At 36.7% G+C, this 23,607-nt stretch overlaps 1 protein-coding gene across 2 annotated transcripts in view; it reads right to left on the reverse strand.

Annotated features, from left to right (window-relative positions):
* The window catches only part of LOC121729746 (acetylcholinesterase-like), a 69,987-nt gene that overhangs the window by 18,129 nt on the left and 28,251 nt on the right, over window positions 1–23,607 (reverse strand). For both annotated transcript variants that reach the window (XR_006035999.1, XM_042118363.1), the window contains exon 2: window positions 7,209–7,292. The gene's annotated coding sequence lies outside the window, so the exon portion shown is untranslated. The remainder of the gene's footprint in view (window positions 1–7,208; window positions 7,293–23,607) is intronic.

The raw sequence follows: 23,607 nt of genomic DNA on the forward strand, positions 1-23,607 counted from the left end.
CATTGAACTAAGTAAATATTTTAACACATTGTATAAAATTCTATCATTGAGAGATCGACTTAGCGGATTTTTAAAATGTTTCATATTTATCGAGTTATTGAGAAAAAACTAATTTGGCGATGAATCCGCGTCGTTCTTTTTCAACTGGCATATGAAAGACGGGCGTGAGTGTGAAGAGAGAAGGACGATGTTTGATTTTTGGGGTTAGTCGCCCTGTTAAGAAAAAAATATAGTTACATTTTAATTAATTTTATGCAGTTTTATAAGTGGCATTAATATAACTTGATTAAAACGAACTTTGTTTACTAAATTTAATAAAGTAATATACTCTAATACGCTCAGAACTCATCAACGAAGTTTCCTCTCGCTCGAAACTAACGACGTTCGTTGCACATCACTACGCGACCGTCGATGTTATAACAGAGATTAACATTAATACTCAAACATTGCTTTCATCATCATGATGATATATTATCTGCCGTTTAATTGCTATCCACTGCTGTATGATGGAGACACAAAAAAATTTTTTTTTTTACTGAATATACTTCAAAAGTCTAGCATCGCTTCAGGGCGTCCTACGGAACGATTGCCTAAGGGCAGACCGCAACGCGACGAGGCGATGCAAGGCGCGGCGTGGCATAAATTTGTATGGATTTGACAGATTTCAATTGAGTACGTTTTGCAAATCTGTCTAATCCATAATAATTATTAGAAATGCATCTACGCGCCGCATTGCGGTCTGAATTGACCCTTATCTGTTCCTTCGCCTGTCTGATTTTCTGCATTTCTCTGACCAAATAGAAACTCAAATAAGTAATTAAAATTATAGAGCTACTCAAAATGGATTTTACAATCTGAGTGTCGTGTTTTTGAACACTTATTTCAAAAAGCATAATAGCAATTAAAGAGATTATTTCCTCTTGGTCTAGGTAGTTTTAATATAACGGTAAGCGGAAAATTGAGGACGCAATTCCAGAGGCTTATGTGTAAAATGTATTGTGTATCTGTGTCGAATTTTACATAAATGTAAAATTCGACACAGATACAGTTGACTAAAGAAAGATTTTTAATATTACAAGTGCCATCGAGGAAATTGATTCCTACATACATCATTTGGTCGGCTTATGTCAATTCAATGTTAGCTGTAATCGGTCGGATGGGTTTGGCTTAACGCGACCAAATTACTTAAATCCGCCATCTGCCTAGGTATCAACTTCTCTGGTAGTACAATTACAACTGTTGTGCAGTTTGGCTATTTTTAGTGTATATTTTAAAACATTTTTATGATTAAAGATACAAAAACATTTGACATTTCTACTTTTCTATATATAAGAAGTATTCCGTGTATAAGCTCGTTAATTTCCGAGTAATGTTATGACCTAAGCAGAGTAGACAGAATGATAGAGTATGCGGACTAAGAACTGATGTTGAAATTTTTAAATTTGACGTATTATGACGAAAATCGTCGCTAGGGTTGTTAACTTGTTACCTACGAATTTAAAAATATGACATATTCGATGGACGTGTTCCTCTTTGGTCGTATTGTTGTTTGTGTTTTGGCAGATGCGATTAAAATTGTCAGAATCCAATTTTGAAATCTTTATTTTAAATATTTAAAAATAAATTATATCAGCCAGCGCGAGGCACATTCCGTTCATAATCCTAGTGAAACCCGACGAATTTGACAGATATTGAAACCTGTCCGTTTCTTTGCAGTCGAACTACTGGTCGTTATGTCTATTGTGACCTAAGCTTATCTTTCTTGTCAACAATAAATCAAACTATGATAACCGATAGGCCACAATTACATACATGATGTAATTGCTAGTCATATTTTATACTTATGATGTCATATCATATATCTGATGTATCTGTCGACAGCAAGTAATTTCACGTAACTCTAGAACAATGGTTAAATATAATTATATGTATTTATCTATACATTCCACATGATCTCGTAGTCGACGGGTCATATTTGAAGTGAAAACTTCTTTAGCGGCGTTGAGCACTTTTGTGGGATGGGTAAAAACTGTGAAACTCGCGTCAGATTCTCGTGCTGATCGAAAAACGGTAATATGGTTGGAGAGTAGTGTTGTAACATCGAAATCGATTAATCGAACAATCGATTGCTTTTTTCGATTGCCGATATTTTTAATCGGTTTCGATTAATTAAAAAAATATTTTTTTTAAAAATCGATTTTCATTAAAAATGGGTTAAAAAAAATGCAGAACGTTAACAATCAAGTTTTTATTTCTGCCGGCACTCCCGGAGTGCAACCCGTCTTTTTTTAGGGTTCCGTACCTCAAAAGGAAAAAACGGAACCCTTATAGGATCACTTTGTTGTCCGTCTGTCCGTCCGTCCGTCTGTCAAGACCCTTTTTCTCAGGAACGCGTGGAGGTATGAAGCTGAAATTTATATCAATTACTCAGGTCTACTGTCCCTTGAAGCTGTGAAAAAATCAAACTTCTAAGCCAACGCAATCAAAAGATACAGCCGTTTATGCCGCAAATTTTCGACACTTGCAAGGGAATCAAAACCTACAGGGTGCTTCCCGTGAACTCAGAATCTTGAAATTTGGTACGAAGCAACGTCTTATAGCATAGATAAAGGAAAAATTACGAAAACCATAAATTTTTAGTTACATCACATAATATATATTTTTTTAATAATTTTAAACTTACTACCCATTTCCTCATAAACGCGTAGAGGTATTAAATTGAAATTCATACCAAATACTCAGGTCTATAATACCTTTAAGCTGTCGGAACCCTCGGTGCGCGAGTCCGACTCGCACTTGGCCGGTTTTTTTATTTATGGACAAGCGCCCGAGCGTTATGAATTTTACCATACAAAAGATTAAAAAGTTGCTCTTTTAGCGCTGCTACATTCACAGCGAACGCGATATAGGGGACCCATACACATTACACACCCTAAAGTAATATCACTTAGTTTCGTTTCACCCTGTAAATGTGATTAGGTCATGACTTAATAACAACGCTATAAATACTTATACACAGTTTTTAAGTAAAAACGGGACCCTATTACTGAGACTTCGATGTCTGTCCGTCTGTCTGTCACCAGGCTGCATCTCAAAAACCGCTATAGCTAGACTTCTGAAATTTTCACAGATTATGTATTTCTGTTGCCGCTATAACAACAAATACTAAAAATCAAACAAAATTCATATTTAAGGGGGGCTTCCATACAACAAACGTGATTTTTTGGCCTTTTTTGCTCGTAATCAATAATGGCAACGGGCAGGCACTTGAAATTTTCACAAAGCCCTTAATGTGTAAAAAACACAATTTTTGGCATATTTTTGCTCTATAATGGTACGGAACCCTTCGTGCACGAGTACGACTCGCACTTGGCCGATTATTTAATAAAAGGCAGCCATGTCATATTTGCTCTTATCCATGGAATGTAAAACTGTATCTTATATAACGGCTGAACGGATTGGGCTGATTTAGGTCTTAAAATATTCGTAGAAGTCCAGGGAAGGTTTTAAAGTGACACGAAGTTCACCGGGACAGCTAGTATTAGTATAAAATATTGTTATGCAAATAAGCGCATACTTATTCAAAAAGACGTATTCAGCTGTACAATATCATAAGCATGTGAAATTACCAATGCTCATAAACTAACATAAAAGTAACGAATATTTTATCAGCATCTATGTATGATACATCGATGGCGGCGTCGGCACGCGCGCTCGTGCTCTCACATACAAACCACTTCATTATATTTTTGCCTCTTTACTGTGAATTGGTTGACTTACAGTTATAAGCGCTTGTTGCCTGAAATGTTTTGAAAGTAAAATATGGATTGTTCTATTTGTTGGAAAATGTTACTTTTAAATTAAGTAACTGTTAACCTATCAATATACAAAAAATCAGCTGGTTAGGGTTCCGTAGTCAACGACGACTTGTTGATTACAGAACCCTAAAACGGAACCCTCACCAGCTGATTTTTTTACCATCAAATCGAAATATTTAATCCTTTCTATCTCTGTTAGCTTAACAACTTGAGGTTTGCAGATGACATAGTGCTAATTGCAGATAACGCAGCCGATTTGGAATTTATGGTAAACAATTTGTCCAAGGAGAGCAGACTGGTTGGACTGTCTCTGAACACCTCAAAAACTAAAATTATATCAAATGGTGAAATAGTGGATATTATGGTAGATGGAAACAAAATAGAATATGTTAACGAGTATACATACTTAGGGTACTCAATATCATTTGAAAATTGCACCGTAAAGGAAGTCAATAGAAGAATTGCTATAGCATGGCAAAAGTATTGGTCATTAAAAGAAATTATGAAAAACAAGGAAATGAACATAGACATCAAGAAAAAGATTTATGAGATGGTTATCCTGCCTAGTATAACCTATGGCTGCCGAGCATGGTCTCTGAGGAAGAAAAAGGAAGAAAAACTTGCAATTTGCCAGAGGAAAATGGAGAGGAGCATGTTATATATAAAACTAAGAGACAGAATAAGTAACAAGACAGTAAGAAAGAAAACCAAAGTTCAAGATATAACAGAAAGAATAAGGCTTTTCAAATGGAACTGGGCTGGTCACGTATGCAGAATGGAGGACAATCGATGGACGAAGAAAGTAATGGAGTGGCTCCCTAGAGAGAATAAGAGAAATAGAGGACGACAGAAAACACGATGGCGAGATATATTTACACAAAAAGCTGGAGAGGACTGGATGAGAGTAGCTAGAGATAGACAGAAGTGGAAGATATTGGGGGAGGCCTACGCCAAAGAGGCGACTATTACCTAAATAGATTATAAGTAGATTAAAACAAATAGAAAATGGAATGTTAGATTAAGTAATATTGTATACTTTGCATGCAAAATAACCATATTATGTCATTGTGTTGTTTGGTTGTGTGTTGCATTGATTTATTGATTATAATTTATAATTAATAAATTTAATGTAATATGAGATTAAATGGAACAGTGATATGAATATAACTACTGCAATAAATACTGAAATTAATTTGTTAAAAGTAACGGCAGACATCTGAAATGTAATTTAAAACAAATGATATACTTAGTTATATTAAATATTTAGTAAATGATGCTTTAATTAATTTATAATGAAATGTTTTTAATGGAATCAAGTTATTATAAGTTAAACCGAATAGTACTCATAATAATAAATATGTATATGTAAAACAATTGCTATAGTTAAATTAAATATTTAGTAAATGATGCTTTAATTAATTTATAATGAAATGTTTTTATAAAATATGTTAAAATACTTAGAAATCAAGTTATTATAAGTTAAACCGAATAGTATTAATAATAATAAATATGTATATGTAAAACAATTGCTATAGTTAAATTAAATATTTAATAAATGATGCTTAAATTAATTTATAATGAAATATTTTTTAATGAAATCAATTTAATGTAATTTAAACCGAATTGTATTTTAATAATAATAAAATTAAAAATTATGTTATCATATGAAAATAATATCTTTACAATAAATTAAATTATTTTGAAAAATGCTATATATAGAAACAAATGATATATAGTTATTTTAATTACTTATAAAATTATTATTATTATTTTATTTTTATTTAAAATGAAATGTTTTTAATGTAACCAATAAATTGTAATGTAATATATTTTAATCCGAATAGTATCAATAATAACTAATGTATGCATGTAATCTTTGTAACAATTACTGGTAATAGAATAAAGGCTATTTTTATTTTTATTTTTTTTATTTTATTTTATTTATTTTTTATCTCTGTTAGCTGCCACTTTCGAGAATTTTGGCCAAGGAAATTCTTGTTCGTCTTATCAAAATGAAGCTACTCACGAAAAATTTGCTTGATAGTAATCAGGTCAAAAAATGTGTTAGGAAACCTGTACTATTAATATCGAAGAACATCTACAATTCTGCAGACCAGCTACAATGTCGTAAACCAGCATAGCTACGATATCGTAGCACTGCTACGAATCCGTAGCTTCACAGTTTGCGCGCAGAAAGATTTACAATTAGCGCAGCGCAGACGACAGACTATCCGTGACGCACTTTTTAGTCCGTGGAAATAGAACCTATGCAATTATGGGAGATCGCAGACGACAGACTTTTTGTGCGATCGAGTCTGCGGCGCCCATACAGTCCCTATAATATGCAGTAACGCACACGACGCGCAGCGCAGACTTACTGCATATAATTGCATATGTTCTATTTCCACGGACTAAAAAGTGCGTCATGAATAGTCTGTCGTCTGCGCTGCGCCTTAGGTTTAAGCCAAACGAGCGTAATTTGTGAGTTGTGAGTCGCAGAATTTCGGTCGCGTAAATGTCTTTTCATACAAATCATGACTCACAAAATTACGCTCGTGTGAATCAAACAGGACTTTCGTATGAAACTGAATGCAGCAGAATTTCTGCCAGCCGAAATTCTGCGACTCACAACTCACAAAAGCCAAAGCAAAACGAGCACGAGAAACGAAGAACAACAAGAACGAAGTTCACTTTTTTTATTGTGACTTTTTTTTTATGAAAAGGGGGCAAACAAGCAAACGGGTCACCTGATGACAGCTGCAGGTATTAGGTTTTATTCAGAAGAGGTGCCGGCCTATTAGGAGAGAATAGGATAATTGGGGAGGGTAGGGAAGGGAATAGGGTAGGGGATTGGGCCTCCGGTAAACTCACTCACTCGGGGGAAACACAGCGCAAGCGCTGTTTCACGCCGGTTTTCTGTGAGAACGTGGTATTTCTCCGGTCAAGCCGGCCTATTCGTGCCGAAGCATGGCTCTCCCACGTATAAAAACTTTATGTTCCATCCTATATAATACCTGTTTATTATTTGAATATTATATTTTATGGAAATCTTCTATCAGTAGTATGGAATCATAATTATTACATGGTGCACTTGCCGGGGTTGCGTGCTTTGCCACACTCACTTTATCTATATAATATATAAAACTCACAGGAGACTGACATGGTGATCTATCAACGAATAGCCCAAACCACTGGACGAATCGGGCAGAAATTTGGCATGCAGGTGGCAGATGTTATGACGTAAGCATCCGCTAAGAAAGGCTTTTGATAAATTCCAACCCCAAGAGGTTAAAATAGGGGATGAAAGTTTGTATATAATAATACTTCTTAACGCGAGCGAAGCCGCGGGCAAAAGCTGGGATATTAATAAGGTAATATTATGTATCATACCTGGGACTATCTGCGGGCCGCCATGCTGAGTCGCGTCGCATGTGCTGCGTGCGCTACACCACTTCACATCCTCTGCTGGACCAGCTGCAACAAACATCATCATCACAATCATCATCATTATTATCACCATCATCAAATATTGTCATCAATAGAGAGTTAGAGCAATTCCATAAAAAACTATTATGTCTATAATAATCATAAAGTTAATATACCTAGCGGAATAGAGAAACAAAGGCCTGAGCAAGAGAGGTGTCACTATCAGTAACACTGCGTGGTAAAAAGAGACGTGTGATACATGACAGCAGCACTCTTTTTTTGACGTCCAGTCGGCACGTGCCGCACGTTGACAATTTAATCTCATAGAATTCATGTTCAATCATGCTTGTGTAAATGTATACGTACACATATTTTTCACACAGATGAAAACCAATTTCGGTTACGTTTGACAGCTCGAGATTGTTGCTCTATTCTGCTAGGTATATTAACTTTATGATAATAATTTATAAACTACCTTTTGTCTTATAACTTTGTCTTATAAATTTGTAAACTTTATTTTGTTATGAATAAGAAAAAATCTAAATCAAACCGATTTAGATTAATATATTTTTTGGTTGGTTTAAACATGATAAAGAGGTAACAGACAAACACACTTTTTCTTTCATAATATTTATACAGTGTGTAACAAAAATAAGTGATAATATTTTAGGGTGTGTACGTGTTCCTTGTAGAGAGTTTACTGTGAAAGTAGCAACACTGAAAGACTATACTCGTATATACTCAGTTTGCGGCCCGCTGGGACTTTCTCATTGGCTTGCGGGAATCGATAATTTTGAACAAAGTTTTTCTATCCCTAAATAATATTGTTTGCGGCCCGTAACACCAAGATTAAAACTTGTTTAGTATATAAAAAAAGGTTGAGTACCGCTGCTCTAAAACCTTTTAAATACCAAACTAGGCTATGAAAATACACAAAATCAACTTATAAGGCTCTAGTTTCGAAGGAATAGTTGATAAATATTCCCAACTAGGGCGCGACCTCAAACTTTGCCTATAAAACTGGGAAACTTTTTTAATAACCGCGTCTAAACAGGCGTTTATAGGCTATTCGTATTGATGGAAGTGATATATCACTTGTCCTATGTGATATGTCACGGTAAACTTTTAGTGGAATTGATTTGTGATTTGTTTACGTTAATAAAAGTTTTTTAGGCTTTAACAACGCTAGGAGCAAACGCCAATTTAAAATCATCCTTTACAACAATCCTTTAAAATTAAACATTCTCAACATTGAGACAGGTTTCACGCACCGTGCCACCGTTATAAAACAAACGAGCAAACTGGTCACCTGATGGAAAGCAACTTCCGTCTCCCATGGACACTCGCAACTCGAGCTGCAGGTACGTGGCTGATGGCAAGAGGGAATAGGGCAATAGGGTAAGGGATTAGGCCTCCGGTAAACTCACTCACTCGGCGAAACACAGCGCAAGCGCTGTTTCACGCCGGACGCCGGTTTTCTGTGAGCCTGTGGTATTTATCCGTTCGAGTTGGTCCATTCGTGCCGAAGCATGGCTCTCCCACGGTAAAAATCAGGCTCTCCCATGGCTTAGGACTGAAAGATTACTTTTAATTCCGAAAAGCCTGAGAATGCTTTAATGACTGTACCACTGAATTTAAAGGCGAATTTATTGAAAACTAATATTTTCCTTACGTCTGTTTTCAGTAATCATTTTCTATCGAATGGTGTAATAATATTATGGGCAATGTTTCATGCCAATATCAAAGTAAACCCTGCCTATTTTTACTATCTACCGAATAAAGCAATCTACATCTTTATCTGAACATTGAATGGGCCCTAGATGTAATATACACAGTCATGACATTTTATCGCGTAAAAGTAGTGTCTGACCGAAAATTACTTTCAAACCGAAACCGAATCGAACTTTTGCGATAAACCATCAGCGAAACCGACACCGAATGTAATAAAAATACTTTAAATTATGATTATTCACTGTTTTATCTTATATCTTTAAACGAGCAAGGCTCGGTCAAACAGCTAATGTAACCTAAAGTAAAATTAAAAATTTAATTATCTTTAATCCTAACAGAGCGGTGGTGAACCAAGCCGTAACCTAGTCGGCGAGCAATTAGCTACGAAATTTACCGAACCACGCAATAAAATTCAGAAATTCCAAATTAGTGTGTTCGACTTTATCGGCTGTCGTGTGGCCGAAACCGAAACTAATGTGGACGCTAGATTTTTCGCTGAAACCGTCCGAAACCGAAACCGAAATTTTGGTCCGACTCTATTCACTAGCTGAAAGTCCTTATCGCTTACAACAACATATTACATATAGTATATTATATAACATATTACATGTAAGCTCGCAATCAGAACACTTAACTGATTGCCCCTCTAGATTGAAATATATTTTTGTTTACAAAGCTCTGCGATCGATGTCAACAATATGGCTTTTGCTAACATCCTGAAAAGGCTGTTCTAAGTTTGATAATTTTCTTGCAAATGGAACCTTTTTTACAAGATAAAATGTCCATGAGGGTCAAGTCACACTGAAACAAGCATCGATTCAGTTACACCTTGAAGAGGTCACAAACAGACTACCCTTCCTTTCCATAAAAATAGCTAAGTGTTGTACTCCCGAAGAAAAAAAGACCAACAGGAACAAGCATTTATATTTTGCGATAAAAAGAGAGAGGAGTCTGCTACGCATCGGCGGTCTACACACCTTGCTTACGAAATTTCGATCGGGTCACCTCACACCTTTTTTTTTTGGGTCGGGAAAACTATTACACATCCCCGGCAGCGTTGGGGAAGGACCACAGGGGTATGTGGGACTTGCCACGGCCGAAGAGATGGTAAGTGGCCGCAGCTGTACCCACTAACACCCGTCCGTGTTCCTACTTCCGTGGACGAAGACGCGCTATTACACGTCTTCCGTGTCTTCCGTCTGCGCTCGCCTGCTCAGTGCTCACCCAAAGCAGGCCCACGCTGTTGCAGTTGGTCACCTCACATCTGACGCGAGTTAAACATATTTTTATGTCTGACGTGAGTTAAACATTTAAAAACCGTCTCAATAAATGGCACAGTTTATAATATTGGGTCTAGATACAGTAAGTATAAAAAATATGTCTACGGGGAAAAGACTCTCCATAGTGTGGTATAGTGCAGATATGTGAATAATTGATGAGTTTCATTGTGGGTGTGACCCACTTTGGTGATGGTATACAGATGTTTCTGTGTCTCATCCCTGGAGATCCACAACGGCCTCCAAACGATCTTTGTGAATTGTCGAGTGGACTCCACAAAAACTTGTAATGGTTTATCTAAAACTCGATAGTTTATCGTGCCGCTACCGTGCATTTTTCCGGGATAAAAAGTATTCTCGGAACTCAAAGTATGGTCTTGCCAAATTTAAGAAAAATCGGTTCAGCGGTTTGGGCGTGAAATAGTAACAAACAGAATTTCGCATAATAATAGTAGGATGTTAGGTTAGGTTAATATGACAAAAGAAAATAATCGGCCAAGTGCGAGTCAGACTCACGCACGAAGAGTTCCGTATCGTTATAAAGCGAAAGTAGAAAAAAAATTGAGTTTTTGTATGGGAGCCCCCTTAATTATTTATTTTATTTTAATGTTATTATTAAATATCAAAGCACACGTATATAATTGAGGATTTTGTAAAAATTTCAAGTGTCTACATGTTGCCATTAAGGAATAGGAGGCAAAAAGGCCAAAAAAATCACATTTGTTGTATGGGAGCCCCCCTTCAATATTAACTTTCTTTTGTTTTCAGTATTTGTTGTTATAGTGGCAACAGATATACATTATCTGTAAAAAAATCAGAAGTCTAGCTATAGCAGTTCTTGAGATACAGCCTGGAGACAGACAGACAGACGGACAGACATCGAAGTCTCAGTAATAGGGTCCCGTTTTTACCCTTTGTTCAATAAAGTTATTATCAAAGGATTTTACAGAGGAACTAGAGCTGCTGAAGAGAAATTGTTTTATGTAGAAGCTAAGCCTTTTTGTACACAAGCGCAGTTGCACAACAATTAATACAGACAGACAAGTAGACAAACAAAATTTACGGATAAAAAAAACATTGTCAAAAACATTTTAATGGAAAAAAGATAAACTTAAAATTATTTAACCCATCAAGTCCCATAAGCTCACCGGCGAGCGAGACACAATAGAGTAACAATAGATTTCCAAGAATCCACGATCGAAGGATTAAAAGTTTATTCATTGAAAATTTACTTGAAAGACCAGTTTAATTTAGTATATAAAATGTGATATCTCGATTTTAATAAACCTTGAATAATTCTTAATACATCTATCGTTAAATTAAATCCACTTTGAAATTCACTGCAGCTGCATAAAATCATTTTGCGAAGAAAATATATTTAAGATGATAAGAAATACAATATTATTGTAAGGTCGGTTCGCTGCATTATTGCATTTCAAGGACCTTGACCTTTAACGTTAACAACTCTAGTATATTATTAATCTCTATATTAATACGTGAGCCAAAAACTTTGTATCCCTTTTGACGAAAAATGGGGAAACGTAGGTGAATGAAATTTTTCACAGTTATAGTTTATATGGTGAAGGAGTGCATCGAGCTAATATTATTTTGAAATTATTATGCTTTTATCATACATATTTTTAACAAATAAAACATTACACACACTACAACACACACACTAGGAAAAATGACAGATTTTTGAGTGACAAGCCTATACATACGAATTCTCTTTTATTTATGGTTAAAGTCTGTTAACAACAAGGTGACAAATTGAAAATGGATTATATTTTTTATTGAATCTTAGATACTATTAGACAATGCTTACACGGCCAGTCTGAGATCAGCTGCGTCCACTGACCTCCATTATACAAGTACACGTATAATTGGGCGATCTCCAGTCTTATAAAATATATAAAACTCTCGCATCACGCTGTTAGTTGAAAAGCTCCTGGAACGACTTTGTTTCTCTAGGTATATTAACTTTATGGTCACAACATTCATTTGAGGCTCTCAAACATATGCCCACAATGTTGACGTCAAAACAACCTAAATGCTGGACCAGTCAGTATTAGTAAATTATAAAAACCAGCATGTGCCACCCGTATCGCGTTATTTGTTCAAAATATTTGTTATTTATGTGGAGCACGAGTCGGGGGGCTCTCGAGAGCTGAACTTTCTGTTTACTCTCCGCACAACTTACTCCACAACAAACATTCCCAGCGTGAAAATTCACGGCGAATTTTTCGATATTCTGGAATGTTCAAGCATAGTATAATATAATACTTCACAGTACTCTATCAATAGAGTTAGAGACATGGAGTGTGCAACTACTTACTGCTCCTACTGTCAACTGATTAATTTCGTTGCGAGTCCCAAGACAATAATTTGTCCCTCGGGTTTCCTGAGATCATATTAAAGGGTTTTTCGTGGTTGGTTCCCGCTGCCTATCTTCGTTAACGAAGTGGTGGGAATTTCTAGTGACTGGTAGGCCAATGCCCGGTAAAAAAATATCAAAATAAAACATTATATTATTGTGTTTTTTGCGACGTTTCTATTACCGACGATCGTCAATCATGGTCGAATATTTTATACTTTTGCAATCGCCGTATTAGTATTACAGTAGAGAGTAGATCGTACAGTACCCTACTGTAGGTATATTATGTATTGTGGCTGCACTTGTATAGTAATTGACCGGAATCCTCTATTGTGCATATGGGAATTGAAGCTTTTTATAGTGGCTAGTGGCCGGTTCGAACGAAACCTGAAATGTATGGAAAAATTAATGATTACTCCATTGTGGAGTCGATTGGTCTTTCCTATCGTGCAAAATGATTTTAGTAGATACCAACTGGTCCGAAAAACATTGTGTTGCATTTAAGTTATTATCGTTAATTAATTCAGAGGTTGATCTTATATCAACAAAGTGTTATAATTAAAGTATAATATTTTTGTCAATTCTGAATGATAAAAAAATGAATAAAAATAAATGGAGTGAACCACCCTCAACAATTTAGGCGTACGGAAAATATATATTGCTAACTTTTCAAACCTATATATGCACACAAAAATCCAGCCGAATAGGATATAATATTACTGCAATGTTTCCACGATAGAGGCAGCACCGTCGCAGATACTAGACAAAAAGTTTTGTTCAACGTTTGACAACGTTTCTATCAATAGTCTGATATGGCGTGAGCAACATGTTGGATTTTAGTCGGATTATTTACTGTATGTGCTAGTGGCGCTCTCTGCTTCGTAATATTAAGTAATAAGTGTCGTAAATAGGGCGGTGCCACCGGTGCCCAAACACAGGGCGTAGACTCTGAAGGGGCGCAAGAATGGCCAGACCAGACAGATCCTTATTTTTTGAATTGCTTCCGATAAGTTCCCGCTACGCCCCAGAGATGTTTTCCAATGTAGTAAAAAAATATCCACAACCGAACATATAACCTCCTCCATTTTGGAAGTCGGTTAAAAAACAAAGGTGCAGTTATATAGAAGCTCACACAGGGCGCAAAAAAGGCTATTTACGGCACTGTACATAATATACCCTTGCGTAATATTTCCTATTGGTCCAGTAGTTTGGAAGAATATGCCAACAAATACAGCGACATGAGAAAAGATTTACCTCCTACAATTTTGATATGGTCGTTGGTTAACTCCATCAAAACCATATTGACTTATTGACGATCAGTTGAGGTCGGATTGTTACCGAAGGGCGTATGTTTTATGCAGTGCCCTTACAGATACATAATGTAGTAACTCGCCCTGCATAAGGTCAGCTACGTCACTACAGTCTGACCGAACCTTCGGCCAACACGTGAGTTCGAACTTCTTCATCTTAAAAAAATTAAGGCCATTGTGTTAATGTGAATTCACATTAATAAAAAACAATAGGTAAACATTTTCAGGATAGAAAGAGAGGACGATTACTTTCTCTCCTACAGCGGGACACACAAAAAGACAATATAATATGTGTATTAAATTTAAAGACTTGCCGTCCGTGGTGATCTTTCCAATTTTGAATTGCACATAATATTTTGTGCGTCGCAATCGCCTTGCAGTATGAATAATAATTATTGATAATAATAATTGAATAATTTAAGAGTTTAAAATGTTCAAAAGTTTGCTAAAGATTTTCAATTGTTCATCATAAATTATTAATATTAATTATTATTATTATATGTTTATGTTCAAATTTCTCTACTTAGGACTGCTGGAAGAAATTTCTTTTAGAGATAAGCAGTACCTGTTGTGTCGTCTTTCTAATATTATGTTACTTTTTAATGGTTTTGTGTGCAATAAAGTGTAAATAAATAATAAAAGATTCCTTAATATATTTTCTGACGAACTGTTAATTAAATATTAAAATTATTAAATTAATCATTAATTTATGTATGTGACCGCCGTACTCAGAGACATAATATTAAAATTAAGATTAACCTTTAATGAAGAGTTTGACAGATATAGGGAGATAATGTCAGAATTTTGAATTAATTAATGTTCCACTCTGAGTGCGGCAATGAGTCAGTTTAAGCGTTAGTGGTCGTACTTACGGCCATTCCCAATATTTGATCTATCTCTGGTTTTGCCCTACTAGAGATAGGAATAGCTCACAATTGACATAAATTATATGTCTCTAATGTCTAATGTGAGCTATTCCTATCTCTAGTAGGGCAAAACCAGAGATAGATCAAATATTGGGAACGGCCGTTAATCAAACACGTACCGCACCTAACTTATCCGGTAACCGCAGGTGACAATAGAGTGACCATTAATTAAACAGAAACAATCTGTGACAGTAATGAGTTTCGTATTGATTTTGTTCGAGCGCTCGCTTCTTTTTCGATTTGGCCCGGTGCGCCGGGGTGCACGATTGTTTAAAGTCCATTCGTCGACGGTAAACTATGTATGGCTTAATTAAACAACGGGTGGCACTCGGATGCGAAAATTAAATGAAACAGCAGATGCAGGCATTTCCGCCGCGCAGCAGAGAGGTGATATTACTTGCAATCTTACGCCGGGCAGTGTACTCAGGGCCGGTTTTAGCACTACCAGCGCCCTGGGCGAGATGTCTTCGGCGCCCAAGGTGCTGGTGGTGCTGAAAAAAGGCGACGCCCCCCCCCCCCTTAACGCCGTTGCTGAGTGTGCTTCAATTCAATTCAACGGCAGGAAGTTTAAAAAATAAAAAAATGTGGACTACTCCCTTCGTATTATAAATTTTCGATCATGTCATTGGCGCTTAACATTTTTACCCATCGCACAAAAAATGCAAAGAATTTTCACTTCAAATCGACCAAAGATAATAACGACAGATACGTTCGTTTATAACAAGAGTCTCGTTTCTCGAAGTTGAGCGTAATGGGATCAGACTGGAGCTTCTTTGCGAAGTAACAAGATATGCAACTTCATGTTGATATCGAATGTTCCAGAACAAGTTATGCATTCTTTGCTTTGATGTTCTTATGTAGGTTACATTAGCGTTGAAGTCTCTAGTTTATTTGAATAATAATATAAAATATTTATGTAGATTTTCTTGTACTTAACACTTTCTCAAGAAAACTATTCAATTGATCAATAGGTAGGCAACCACTTAGAAAGGATTTACAAAAGTAACAACTCTAAGGAAAAGCGCTTAAAATTTACTTCCCAGAACTCCTAATTCATGGGAACGAAGCCGCGCAATAAAGCTAGTTTTAGATAAGTTTATTAACAATCTAGTTAAAACATTATAATAATTTTAACAAGAAGTTTTGTTACAATACAATGTTAAAATTGGCCTTTAACGCCTCTGTGGTCTAGTGGTATAGAGCGCGGCTCTTGACTCGGAGGTCATGGGTTCGATTCCCGCGTTGGAAACATGTTATTTCCAAGTTTGGTTAGGACAATGCAGGCTGATCACCTGATTGTCTGACAAGTAAGATGATCCATGCGTCGGATGGGCATGTAAAAAGTCGGTCCTGCGCCTGATCTCTCGCCGGTCGTGTCGGTCGTCCGTCCCACTGGGTTTTGAGAGTAAAGGAATAGAGAGTGCTCTTGTGTACTGCGCACACACTTGGACACTATAAATTACTCCTGCGTAGCTGGCCTGGTTTCAATGAAACCGGCCACCGTCACCGAAACCGGTGTGGGAGCTATTATTATTATAAAATTGGCCTCCACTTTTGGAAGCTACGATACCACTTTTTTTTTTTTTTACGATACCACGTTTTTCTCAGAGGTTCACTCAAATGTATTGTAAAATTTCTTCCTAACAAACATGTTATTAAAATTTGAAAGTTTCTAGACCATCCACGCGAAAAAACTCGAACGTTTTTCATAAAATATTTCCATTAACATGTAGGTAGTAAGCCCTGGGGTCGTCTCCACATTTAATCCCAACTACAATGGCCGACCTCACGAAGGAAGGAAAAACAAAAGCCAACTACCGCGTTACCTACTTCCGCACAATGGTACCTCATGGGCATATGTTTAATATGCTGAGTAGCTAGATTTTTAATTTAAATTTTGAGGCAAAATTTGTGGGAAAGATGAATCTAGTAATATTCAAATGTAAGATTGTTTGTTACGCGAAAACATAACGAATACTTTTTAGTAAAAAATGTATATTAAAAAATATTGTCATAATATTGTCGTAATATAATAAGTATTCCAAAGAGTTTTCCTCTATAGTCTTAATAACCATTGCTAACCTAAATCAAACTTGGTCGGTTTAATAAGTTAGGGCAACTAGTAGCTCTTAGCAGCTCGAACAGAAAGTAATTACAGCTAACCAGCTAAACTACTCCACAGAAAAAGAGCGAGAAATTGTCTAGCCCCGTTCCAACTTCGATCAACGAGAGAAGTCGGTGTCTCTTCAATATCCGCCTTCGACTTGTATCAATAAAAATATGTCTCGAGCCACAGTATATATCTATATATATAAAACTCAAAGGTGACTGACTGATTGACATAGTGATCTATCAACGCACAGCCCAAATCACTGGACGGATGGGGCTGAAATTTGGCATGCAGGTAGATATTATGACGTAGGCATCCGCTAAGAAAGGATTTTGATAAATTCCAACCCTAAGGGGTTCAAATAGGGGATGAAAGTTTGTATATAATAATACTTCTTAAAGCGAGTGAAGCCGCGGGCAAAAGCTCGTATAATATAAGATGCAAAAAATAAAACTACAGATATTTTGAGAATTTAATCTACTCCTTACATAAAGACGTTGAAAGGCACAAAAATAATAATCGGCCAAGTGCAAATTGGACTCGCGCACGAAGAGTTCCGTACCATTAAAGAGCAAAAATAGGTAAAAAATTAGTTTTTTTTTTGTATAGGAACCTCCCTTAATTATTTTTTTTTTTTTATTTTTTCTTTAATTATTGAATTATAAATACAAGTGAGTATATTTTTATCAATATTTAAAGTGCCTACCTATTGCCATTATTGATATCGAGCAAAAATAGCAAAAAAATTACGTTTATTTAATTTGTTGTTATAGCGGCAACAGATATACACAATCTGTGAAAAATTCAGAAATCTAGCTATAGCGGTTCTTGAGATACAGCCTGAAGACAGACAGACAGACAGACAGACAGACAGACAGACAGACGGACAGACGGACAGACATTGAAGTCTTAGTAATAGGGTCCCGTTTTTACCCTTTGGGTACGGAACCCTAAAAATTATTCTTTACATGGGTAAGTTTGGGTTGAATTGTCTAGAAACCGAAAATACGAAAATACGAACAAAGTCACAAACAAATTCTAGTATTTTATGGCACAATTATTACCGTAAAAAGCTCCATTCGCGAAATTGAGCTTCTCGTTACTATTTCAAAGCGAAATTAATAAAAAGCTGAGCTTTCAAAACCGACCTATTTGCTGGGATTAAAGGCACATACAGTTAAACCTTTGTCAAAACCACAAGGCCAAAAACGACCTACATCTTTCTGCTATTTTTTTAAAAACAGATTTTTATTCAAAAAAGTTTGTAGGAAATTCTAGAACTCGGTAATTTGTTATTTAAACTGCTCAAAACAAGGATAGATTTTCTTAAGGAATGAACTATTTACACTGAGTAAATCTTTACATAGTCTTCTTATTTATTCGTTTATTTTCATAAATCATACATGACGTTAAAAAAATATACTCTCCATAAACCACGAAGGTTTGTCCGGAGTGTGTTACAATAAGAATAAAAATCTTGTCTTAGCCTGGTATATTAAAAAATTAGAATAATTATATTATATCATGGGAATATGTTATAAGATGTTTTGTTCTATATTGTACATAATATTTAGATTAAAGCTGCCGCATAAAAAGCTTTGTACACACAGTCAAAATTTCCCTTTGGTGCTCTCAAAGAACTATGCTTATTGTGGGACACAATATTCTAATTGGATGGTTGTTGCGGCTGTTTCTTTTGCTTTTGCTGCTTTTTGCCGCTTGTTTTGGGGACCGAAGTCAAGGTTAAGTTTGATATACTTTTGTGTTTCTGGTTAGTTAAAAAAACAAACAAAATGAATTAAAAAAAACATTAAAAAGATGTGGTGTGGAGAAAAAACTTAACCCAAATAGTGGCCAATCAAATTCCAAAGTGAGAGCTGCACACTTGTGGCACGATTTACCATGTGACATTCGAGAGTCAAGTTCACTAACTATTGCTAAAACAAAGCTGCATAACCATCTTCTGAACAAAGTCGCTCACTTAATAATCTGTAGCATGTAAATATATTATTAGATATTAAGGGCCTGTTTCACCACTTTCTGATAAAGTGCCAAATAGCTATTCACAACTTTTTTGACCGATTCTCCATACTTGATCTGTCAATTTAATTGGTGCATAGCCTATTCGTCACTTATCAGGAAGTGGTGAAACAGGCCCTAAGTTTTTCTCTAGCATCTGCTGTTTTAACTGTTTGTCAACTTTTTGTATTACCCTGCTTTATAAGCAGGGTAATACAAAAAGTTGACAGGGTAATGCAATATCTCCAATCTCCATAGCCGCAGGGTTGCCTGGAAGAGATCGCTTAAAGCGATAAGGCTGCCCTTGCCCACATTATACTGTAAACATGTAAAGTTAGTCGAACTAGTTATGCTACCAATTTGTGAGCAATAAAGAGTTATCTATCTATCTATCTATATTTATGTTCAAAAACCCAGGGGCAATTTCTAATCTTTCACTGTCGTGACCGATCGGATTACCAATGTGAATTAAGGCACAGGACAGACTTTTTACAGTCCCAATGCAACCCTTTATTTGCTTTGCTATCCTATTGTAATACCTATTCTCAACGGTATATAGCGGTCATTGACTCCCTGTCAAAAAACTTGTCATTTTCTATACAAACCGCGATTGACAATGAAGTGACAGATGTTTCTGAAAAATGATATCGTATTTTGCATGTAACACGATGTGAACACAGAATGAATTATATCACTTCAAAGTGTTCAAAATCATAAATAGTTGGAGATTATCACACGAAGAGGTTACCAAGACGTTTTTCGATAAAAATATACTAGTCTGTTTCTTCACAAGAATTTAATTATATTCTTAAGTTAACAGAATGCAGTGCGATTATTTTTCATATAGCACCTAGACTAGAAAGGTCAATGACCGCTGGTGCCACCTTAAACTGTCCTGACTATAGATGCAGTAAGTACTTCCTTTCCAGTGCAAAGCGACAGAAAACGATTCCTTGAAATCTATATCCGACTTAACTGAAGCGAAAGTGCAATTAGACGCAAATCTAACGAAGTTCATTAGACCGAGTATGGCGTAAACGATCCTGTGCACGGTGCATAGAGATTGCACAGGGCGCACAGTGTAGAGTGCACAGAGAAATGGCACATAGCGTGCACACGTCATCGGCGAGTTATAGCGATTGTGCATTTTAGGCGCCATAGAGATGGGGAGTATCGATACTCTATAAACAATATTTTAATAATAATAATATTATATACATACTTTACACGTGGGAGAGCCATGCTTCGGCACGAATGGGCCGGCTCGACCGGAGAAATACCACGTTCTCACAGAAAACCGGCGTGAAACAGCGCTTACGCTGTTTTTCGCCGAGTGAGTGAGTTTACCGGAGCCCCAATCCCCTACCCTATTCCCTTCCCTACCCTCCCCTATTCCCTTCCCTTCCCTTCCCATCCCTACCCTCCCCTATTACCCTATTCCCTCCTAAAAGGCCGGCAACGCACCTGCAGCTCTTCTGATGCTGCGAGTGTCCATGGGCGACGGAAGTTGCTTTCCATCAGGTGACCCGTTTGCCGTGGGCAAACGGGTCATCTGATGGATTTCATAAAAAAAATAAAAAAATATCATAAATGCGAAAGTGTGTCTGTCTGTCTGTTACCTCTTCACGCCCAAACCGTGAACTGAACCGATTTTGCTGAAAGGCACAGCGGACTTGCGTTAATAACGCAAGTCCGCTGTTTATGACTACGCTACCTATGAATCAATTCTTCTGATTGATTCAATTGTAATCCGAACGCTCTGTAGTCTATGTCATCGATATGACCCAACCCTATGGCATATGACCCATTTCCAGTTCCGTGAATCTCACTCAACTAATTGTGCCGCCCCGAACTTTTACTGCACGGATTCCGGCTTAATTGAACTACTCCGTTTTCAAAAAATGTTTAATATCATTGGTATATTGGTACGAGAGTGTCAGTTAATTAATGGTCTTTTCTGTTTTTTTAATGAGTATATTAGGCACATGATTTAATACTTTTGTAAAGACGTTAAGGCAGAAAATGATTTTCATACTCGATAAAAAAATAGTTTTTATAAAATGGGATGACCGAAGAAATTTACTTATACTTACAAGAAACTTTAACCCGTTTGAATCCCTATTTTTCCTGGTCACGGCGATTGTGCGAAGATTTGAGATCATACGGGGTGTAACAAAATTAAGTGATAATACTTTAGGGTGTGTGTGTGTTCCTTGTCAAGTTCACTGTGAAAGCAGCAGCGCTGAAAGATCATTTTTTTTTTCATTTTTGTATGGGCAAGCGCCCCAGCGTCACGGGTTTACCCATACAAAAGTGAAAAAAAAATATTGATCTTTCAGCGCTGCTTCACAGTGAACTCTTTACAAGGAACACGTACACACCCTAAAGTATTATCACTTAGTCTTGTTACAAGTACAGCACGGGGCTGGCATAGGCTATTTTTTCGCGCGATTCCTGCGGCATTTAAAATGTTACTATGTTTTTTTTTTATGAAATAAGGGGGGAAACGAGCAAACGGGTCACCTGATGGAAAGCAACTTCCGTCGCCCATGGACACTCGAAGCATCAGAAGAGCTGCATGTGCGTTGCCGGCCTTTTAAGAGGGAATAGAGTAATAGGGGAGGGTAGGGAAGGGAAGGGAATGGGGGAGGGTAGGAAAGGTAATAGGGTAGGGGATTGGGCCTCCGGTAAACTCACTCACTCGGCGAAACACAGCGCAAGCGCTGTTTCGCGCCGGTTTTCTGTGAGAACGTGGTATTTATCCGGTCGAGCCGGCCCATTCGTGCCGAAGCATGCCTCTCCCACGTATAAAATGTAATTTTTTTTGTGTCGAGATAAAGTGTAATTTTTTTAGGAATTTGAATGGATCGATAACATTGCAAAAGTACTCGTTTCCTGTTATTTTATAAGTACACTAGATGACGCCCGCAATTCCATTACGCCAAAACTCGTTTATCGCGTGGGAACCGTACTTTTTCCGGGATAAAAAGTATCCTATGTCCTTTCCTGGGACTCAAAGTATCTCTATGGGAGATCGCAGACGACACAAAAAGTGTGTCGTCTGCGATCTCCCTATACCAAAGCGCAAAATCGGTTCAGTGGTGTGAGCGTGAAGAGGTGATAGACAGACAGAAAGACACACTTTCGCATTTATAATATTATATGGACGATGTCGCATGGAACAGCTAGCGTTTTTATAGACTTGAATGGATTGATATTGACATATCTTTACACGCCCTAATGAGTGCATTTGTCCTCGTTTACACGAAGGTAAAGGGTCACCTGCATTGATTTTACACCTGCAGGTGTCGTCTCCCACGTGAAGCTTTGATTACCGACCCTGACCAGGTGTTTGCCAGGTGCAAGGTCAACGTAGTTGCCATTAACGGGTGCAAAAGGTATCTATTATGTTGCCATGATTAAAGAAAGCCTTAAAGTAGGTACTTATTTGACTTGTAACTGATTATTAATTGTAACCTGTGTTACAGCTAACAAACTCGACAACGCTTATTCACAAGCGTTGTCGAGTATCTCACAGCAAAAATGGAAAAATGAACATAAATATAATATTGCGATAAAAAATTTAATAATGGGCTCGAAAGCTTTTAGATGTAAAATAAAGTTCCATCCATAAGCTTTCAAGCCTATTATTCAAATTTTGCCTATATTCGCTGCATACAAAATTATCGCTGCATCGCAAAATTTGGATTGCGAAAAAATTCCAAAATTGTGTCACCCAATAAATATGGGTGCGCACCCCGCAACAATTCGGATCATGTCGGGTATTTTCGGCGATTTTTCAGCCGTCAGAGTCCAAGCAGGATTTATGTGACGAGAGCCTGGCACCGCTCCAGTCACCTGTCACTGGATGCAGATTCGATAATCAGTAATCACACACAAACACACACGAATTCACAACTGCAACATACATATTATAAGGTATAAAAAATTACTACAGATATTTTACATTAATTTGCACGACTCTACTATTTAGTAAAATTTTGCTAAGATGAAACCTAACGGTCTTACCACAAAAGATTAAACATCTGTTAAACAGTTGTTTTGAGACCATTTTGTACCGATTTTTCCTCTAATCAACTGTTTAAAGGGTGTTTAAATATTTTGTAGTAAGACCGAATGTGTTTAGTCATATTGCACTTGTATCCGATAGCCAAGTTAGATGTCAAAAATGTATGGAATTTGACAGAACGAGTCGTTAATGTAATGGCGGTTGCGATGCGCCGTGCTGTCTTCGCAATCTGCCTTTATTACGGATTAGCTTGCTTTTAGGCGGAGAGTCACCCATACATGAGATGAATGAAGGTTTTAATTCAAGTACGACAAATGTTTTATGCCTGTGTGTTTATGTAAACAGCACGTCATACTAATAGAATATCTGTTGTTGATTTTGGTAAACATAAGGATAAAATAATAGTTTTTTTTTATATTACTAATAATTCTAAACGTAGACAGACTTACAAACTACACCTGGGAAGATTAAAACCGCTGTCCAGTGTTATTAATGAATGAAAGTTTCACGCAAATAACTGACCTATATTCCATCAGGTTATTCTTAGGCCAGTTATATTAGTATAATAATTAGTACTCGAATAGAA

This window comes from Aricia agestis, chromosome 8 (assembly GCF_905147365.1).
Source record: "Aricia agestis chromosome 8, ilAriAges1.1, whole genome shotgun sequence".
NCBI classification, from domain to species: domain Eukaryota; kingdom Metazoa; phylum Arthropoda; class Insecta; order Lepidoptera; family Lycaenidae; genus Aricia; species Aricia agestis.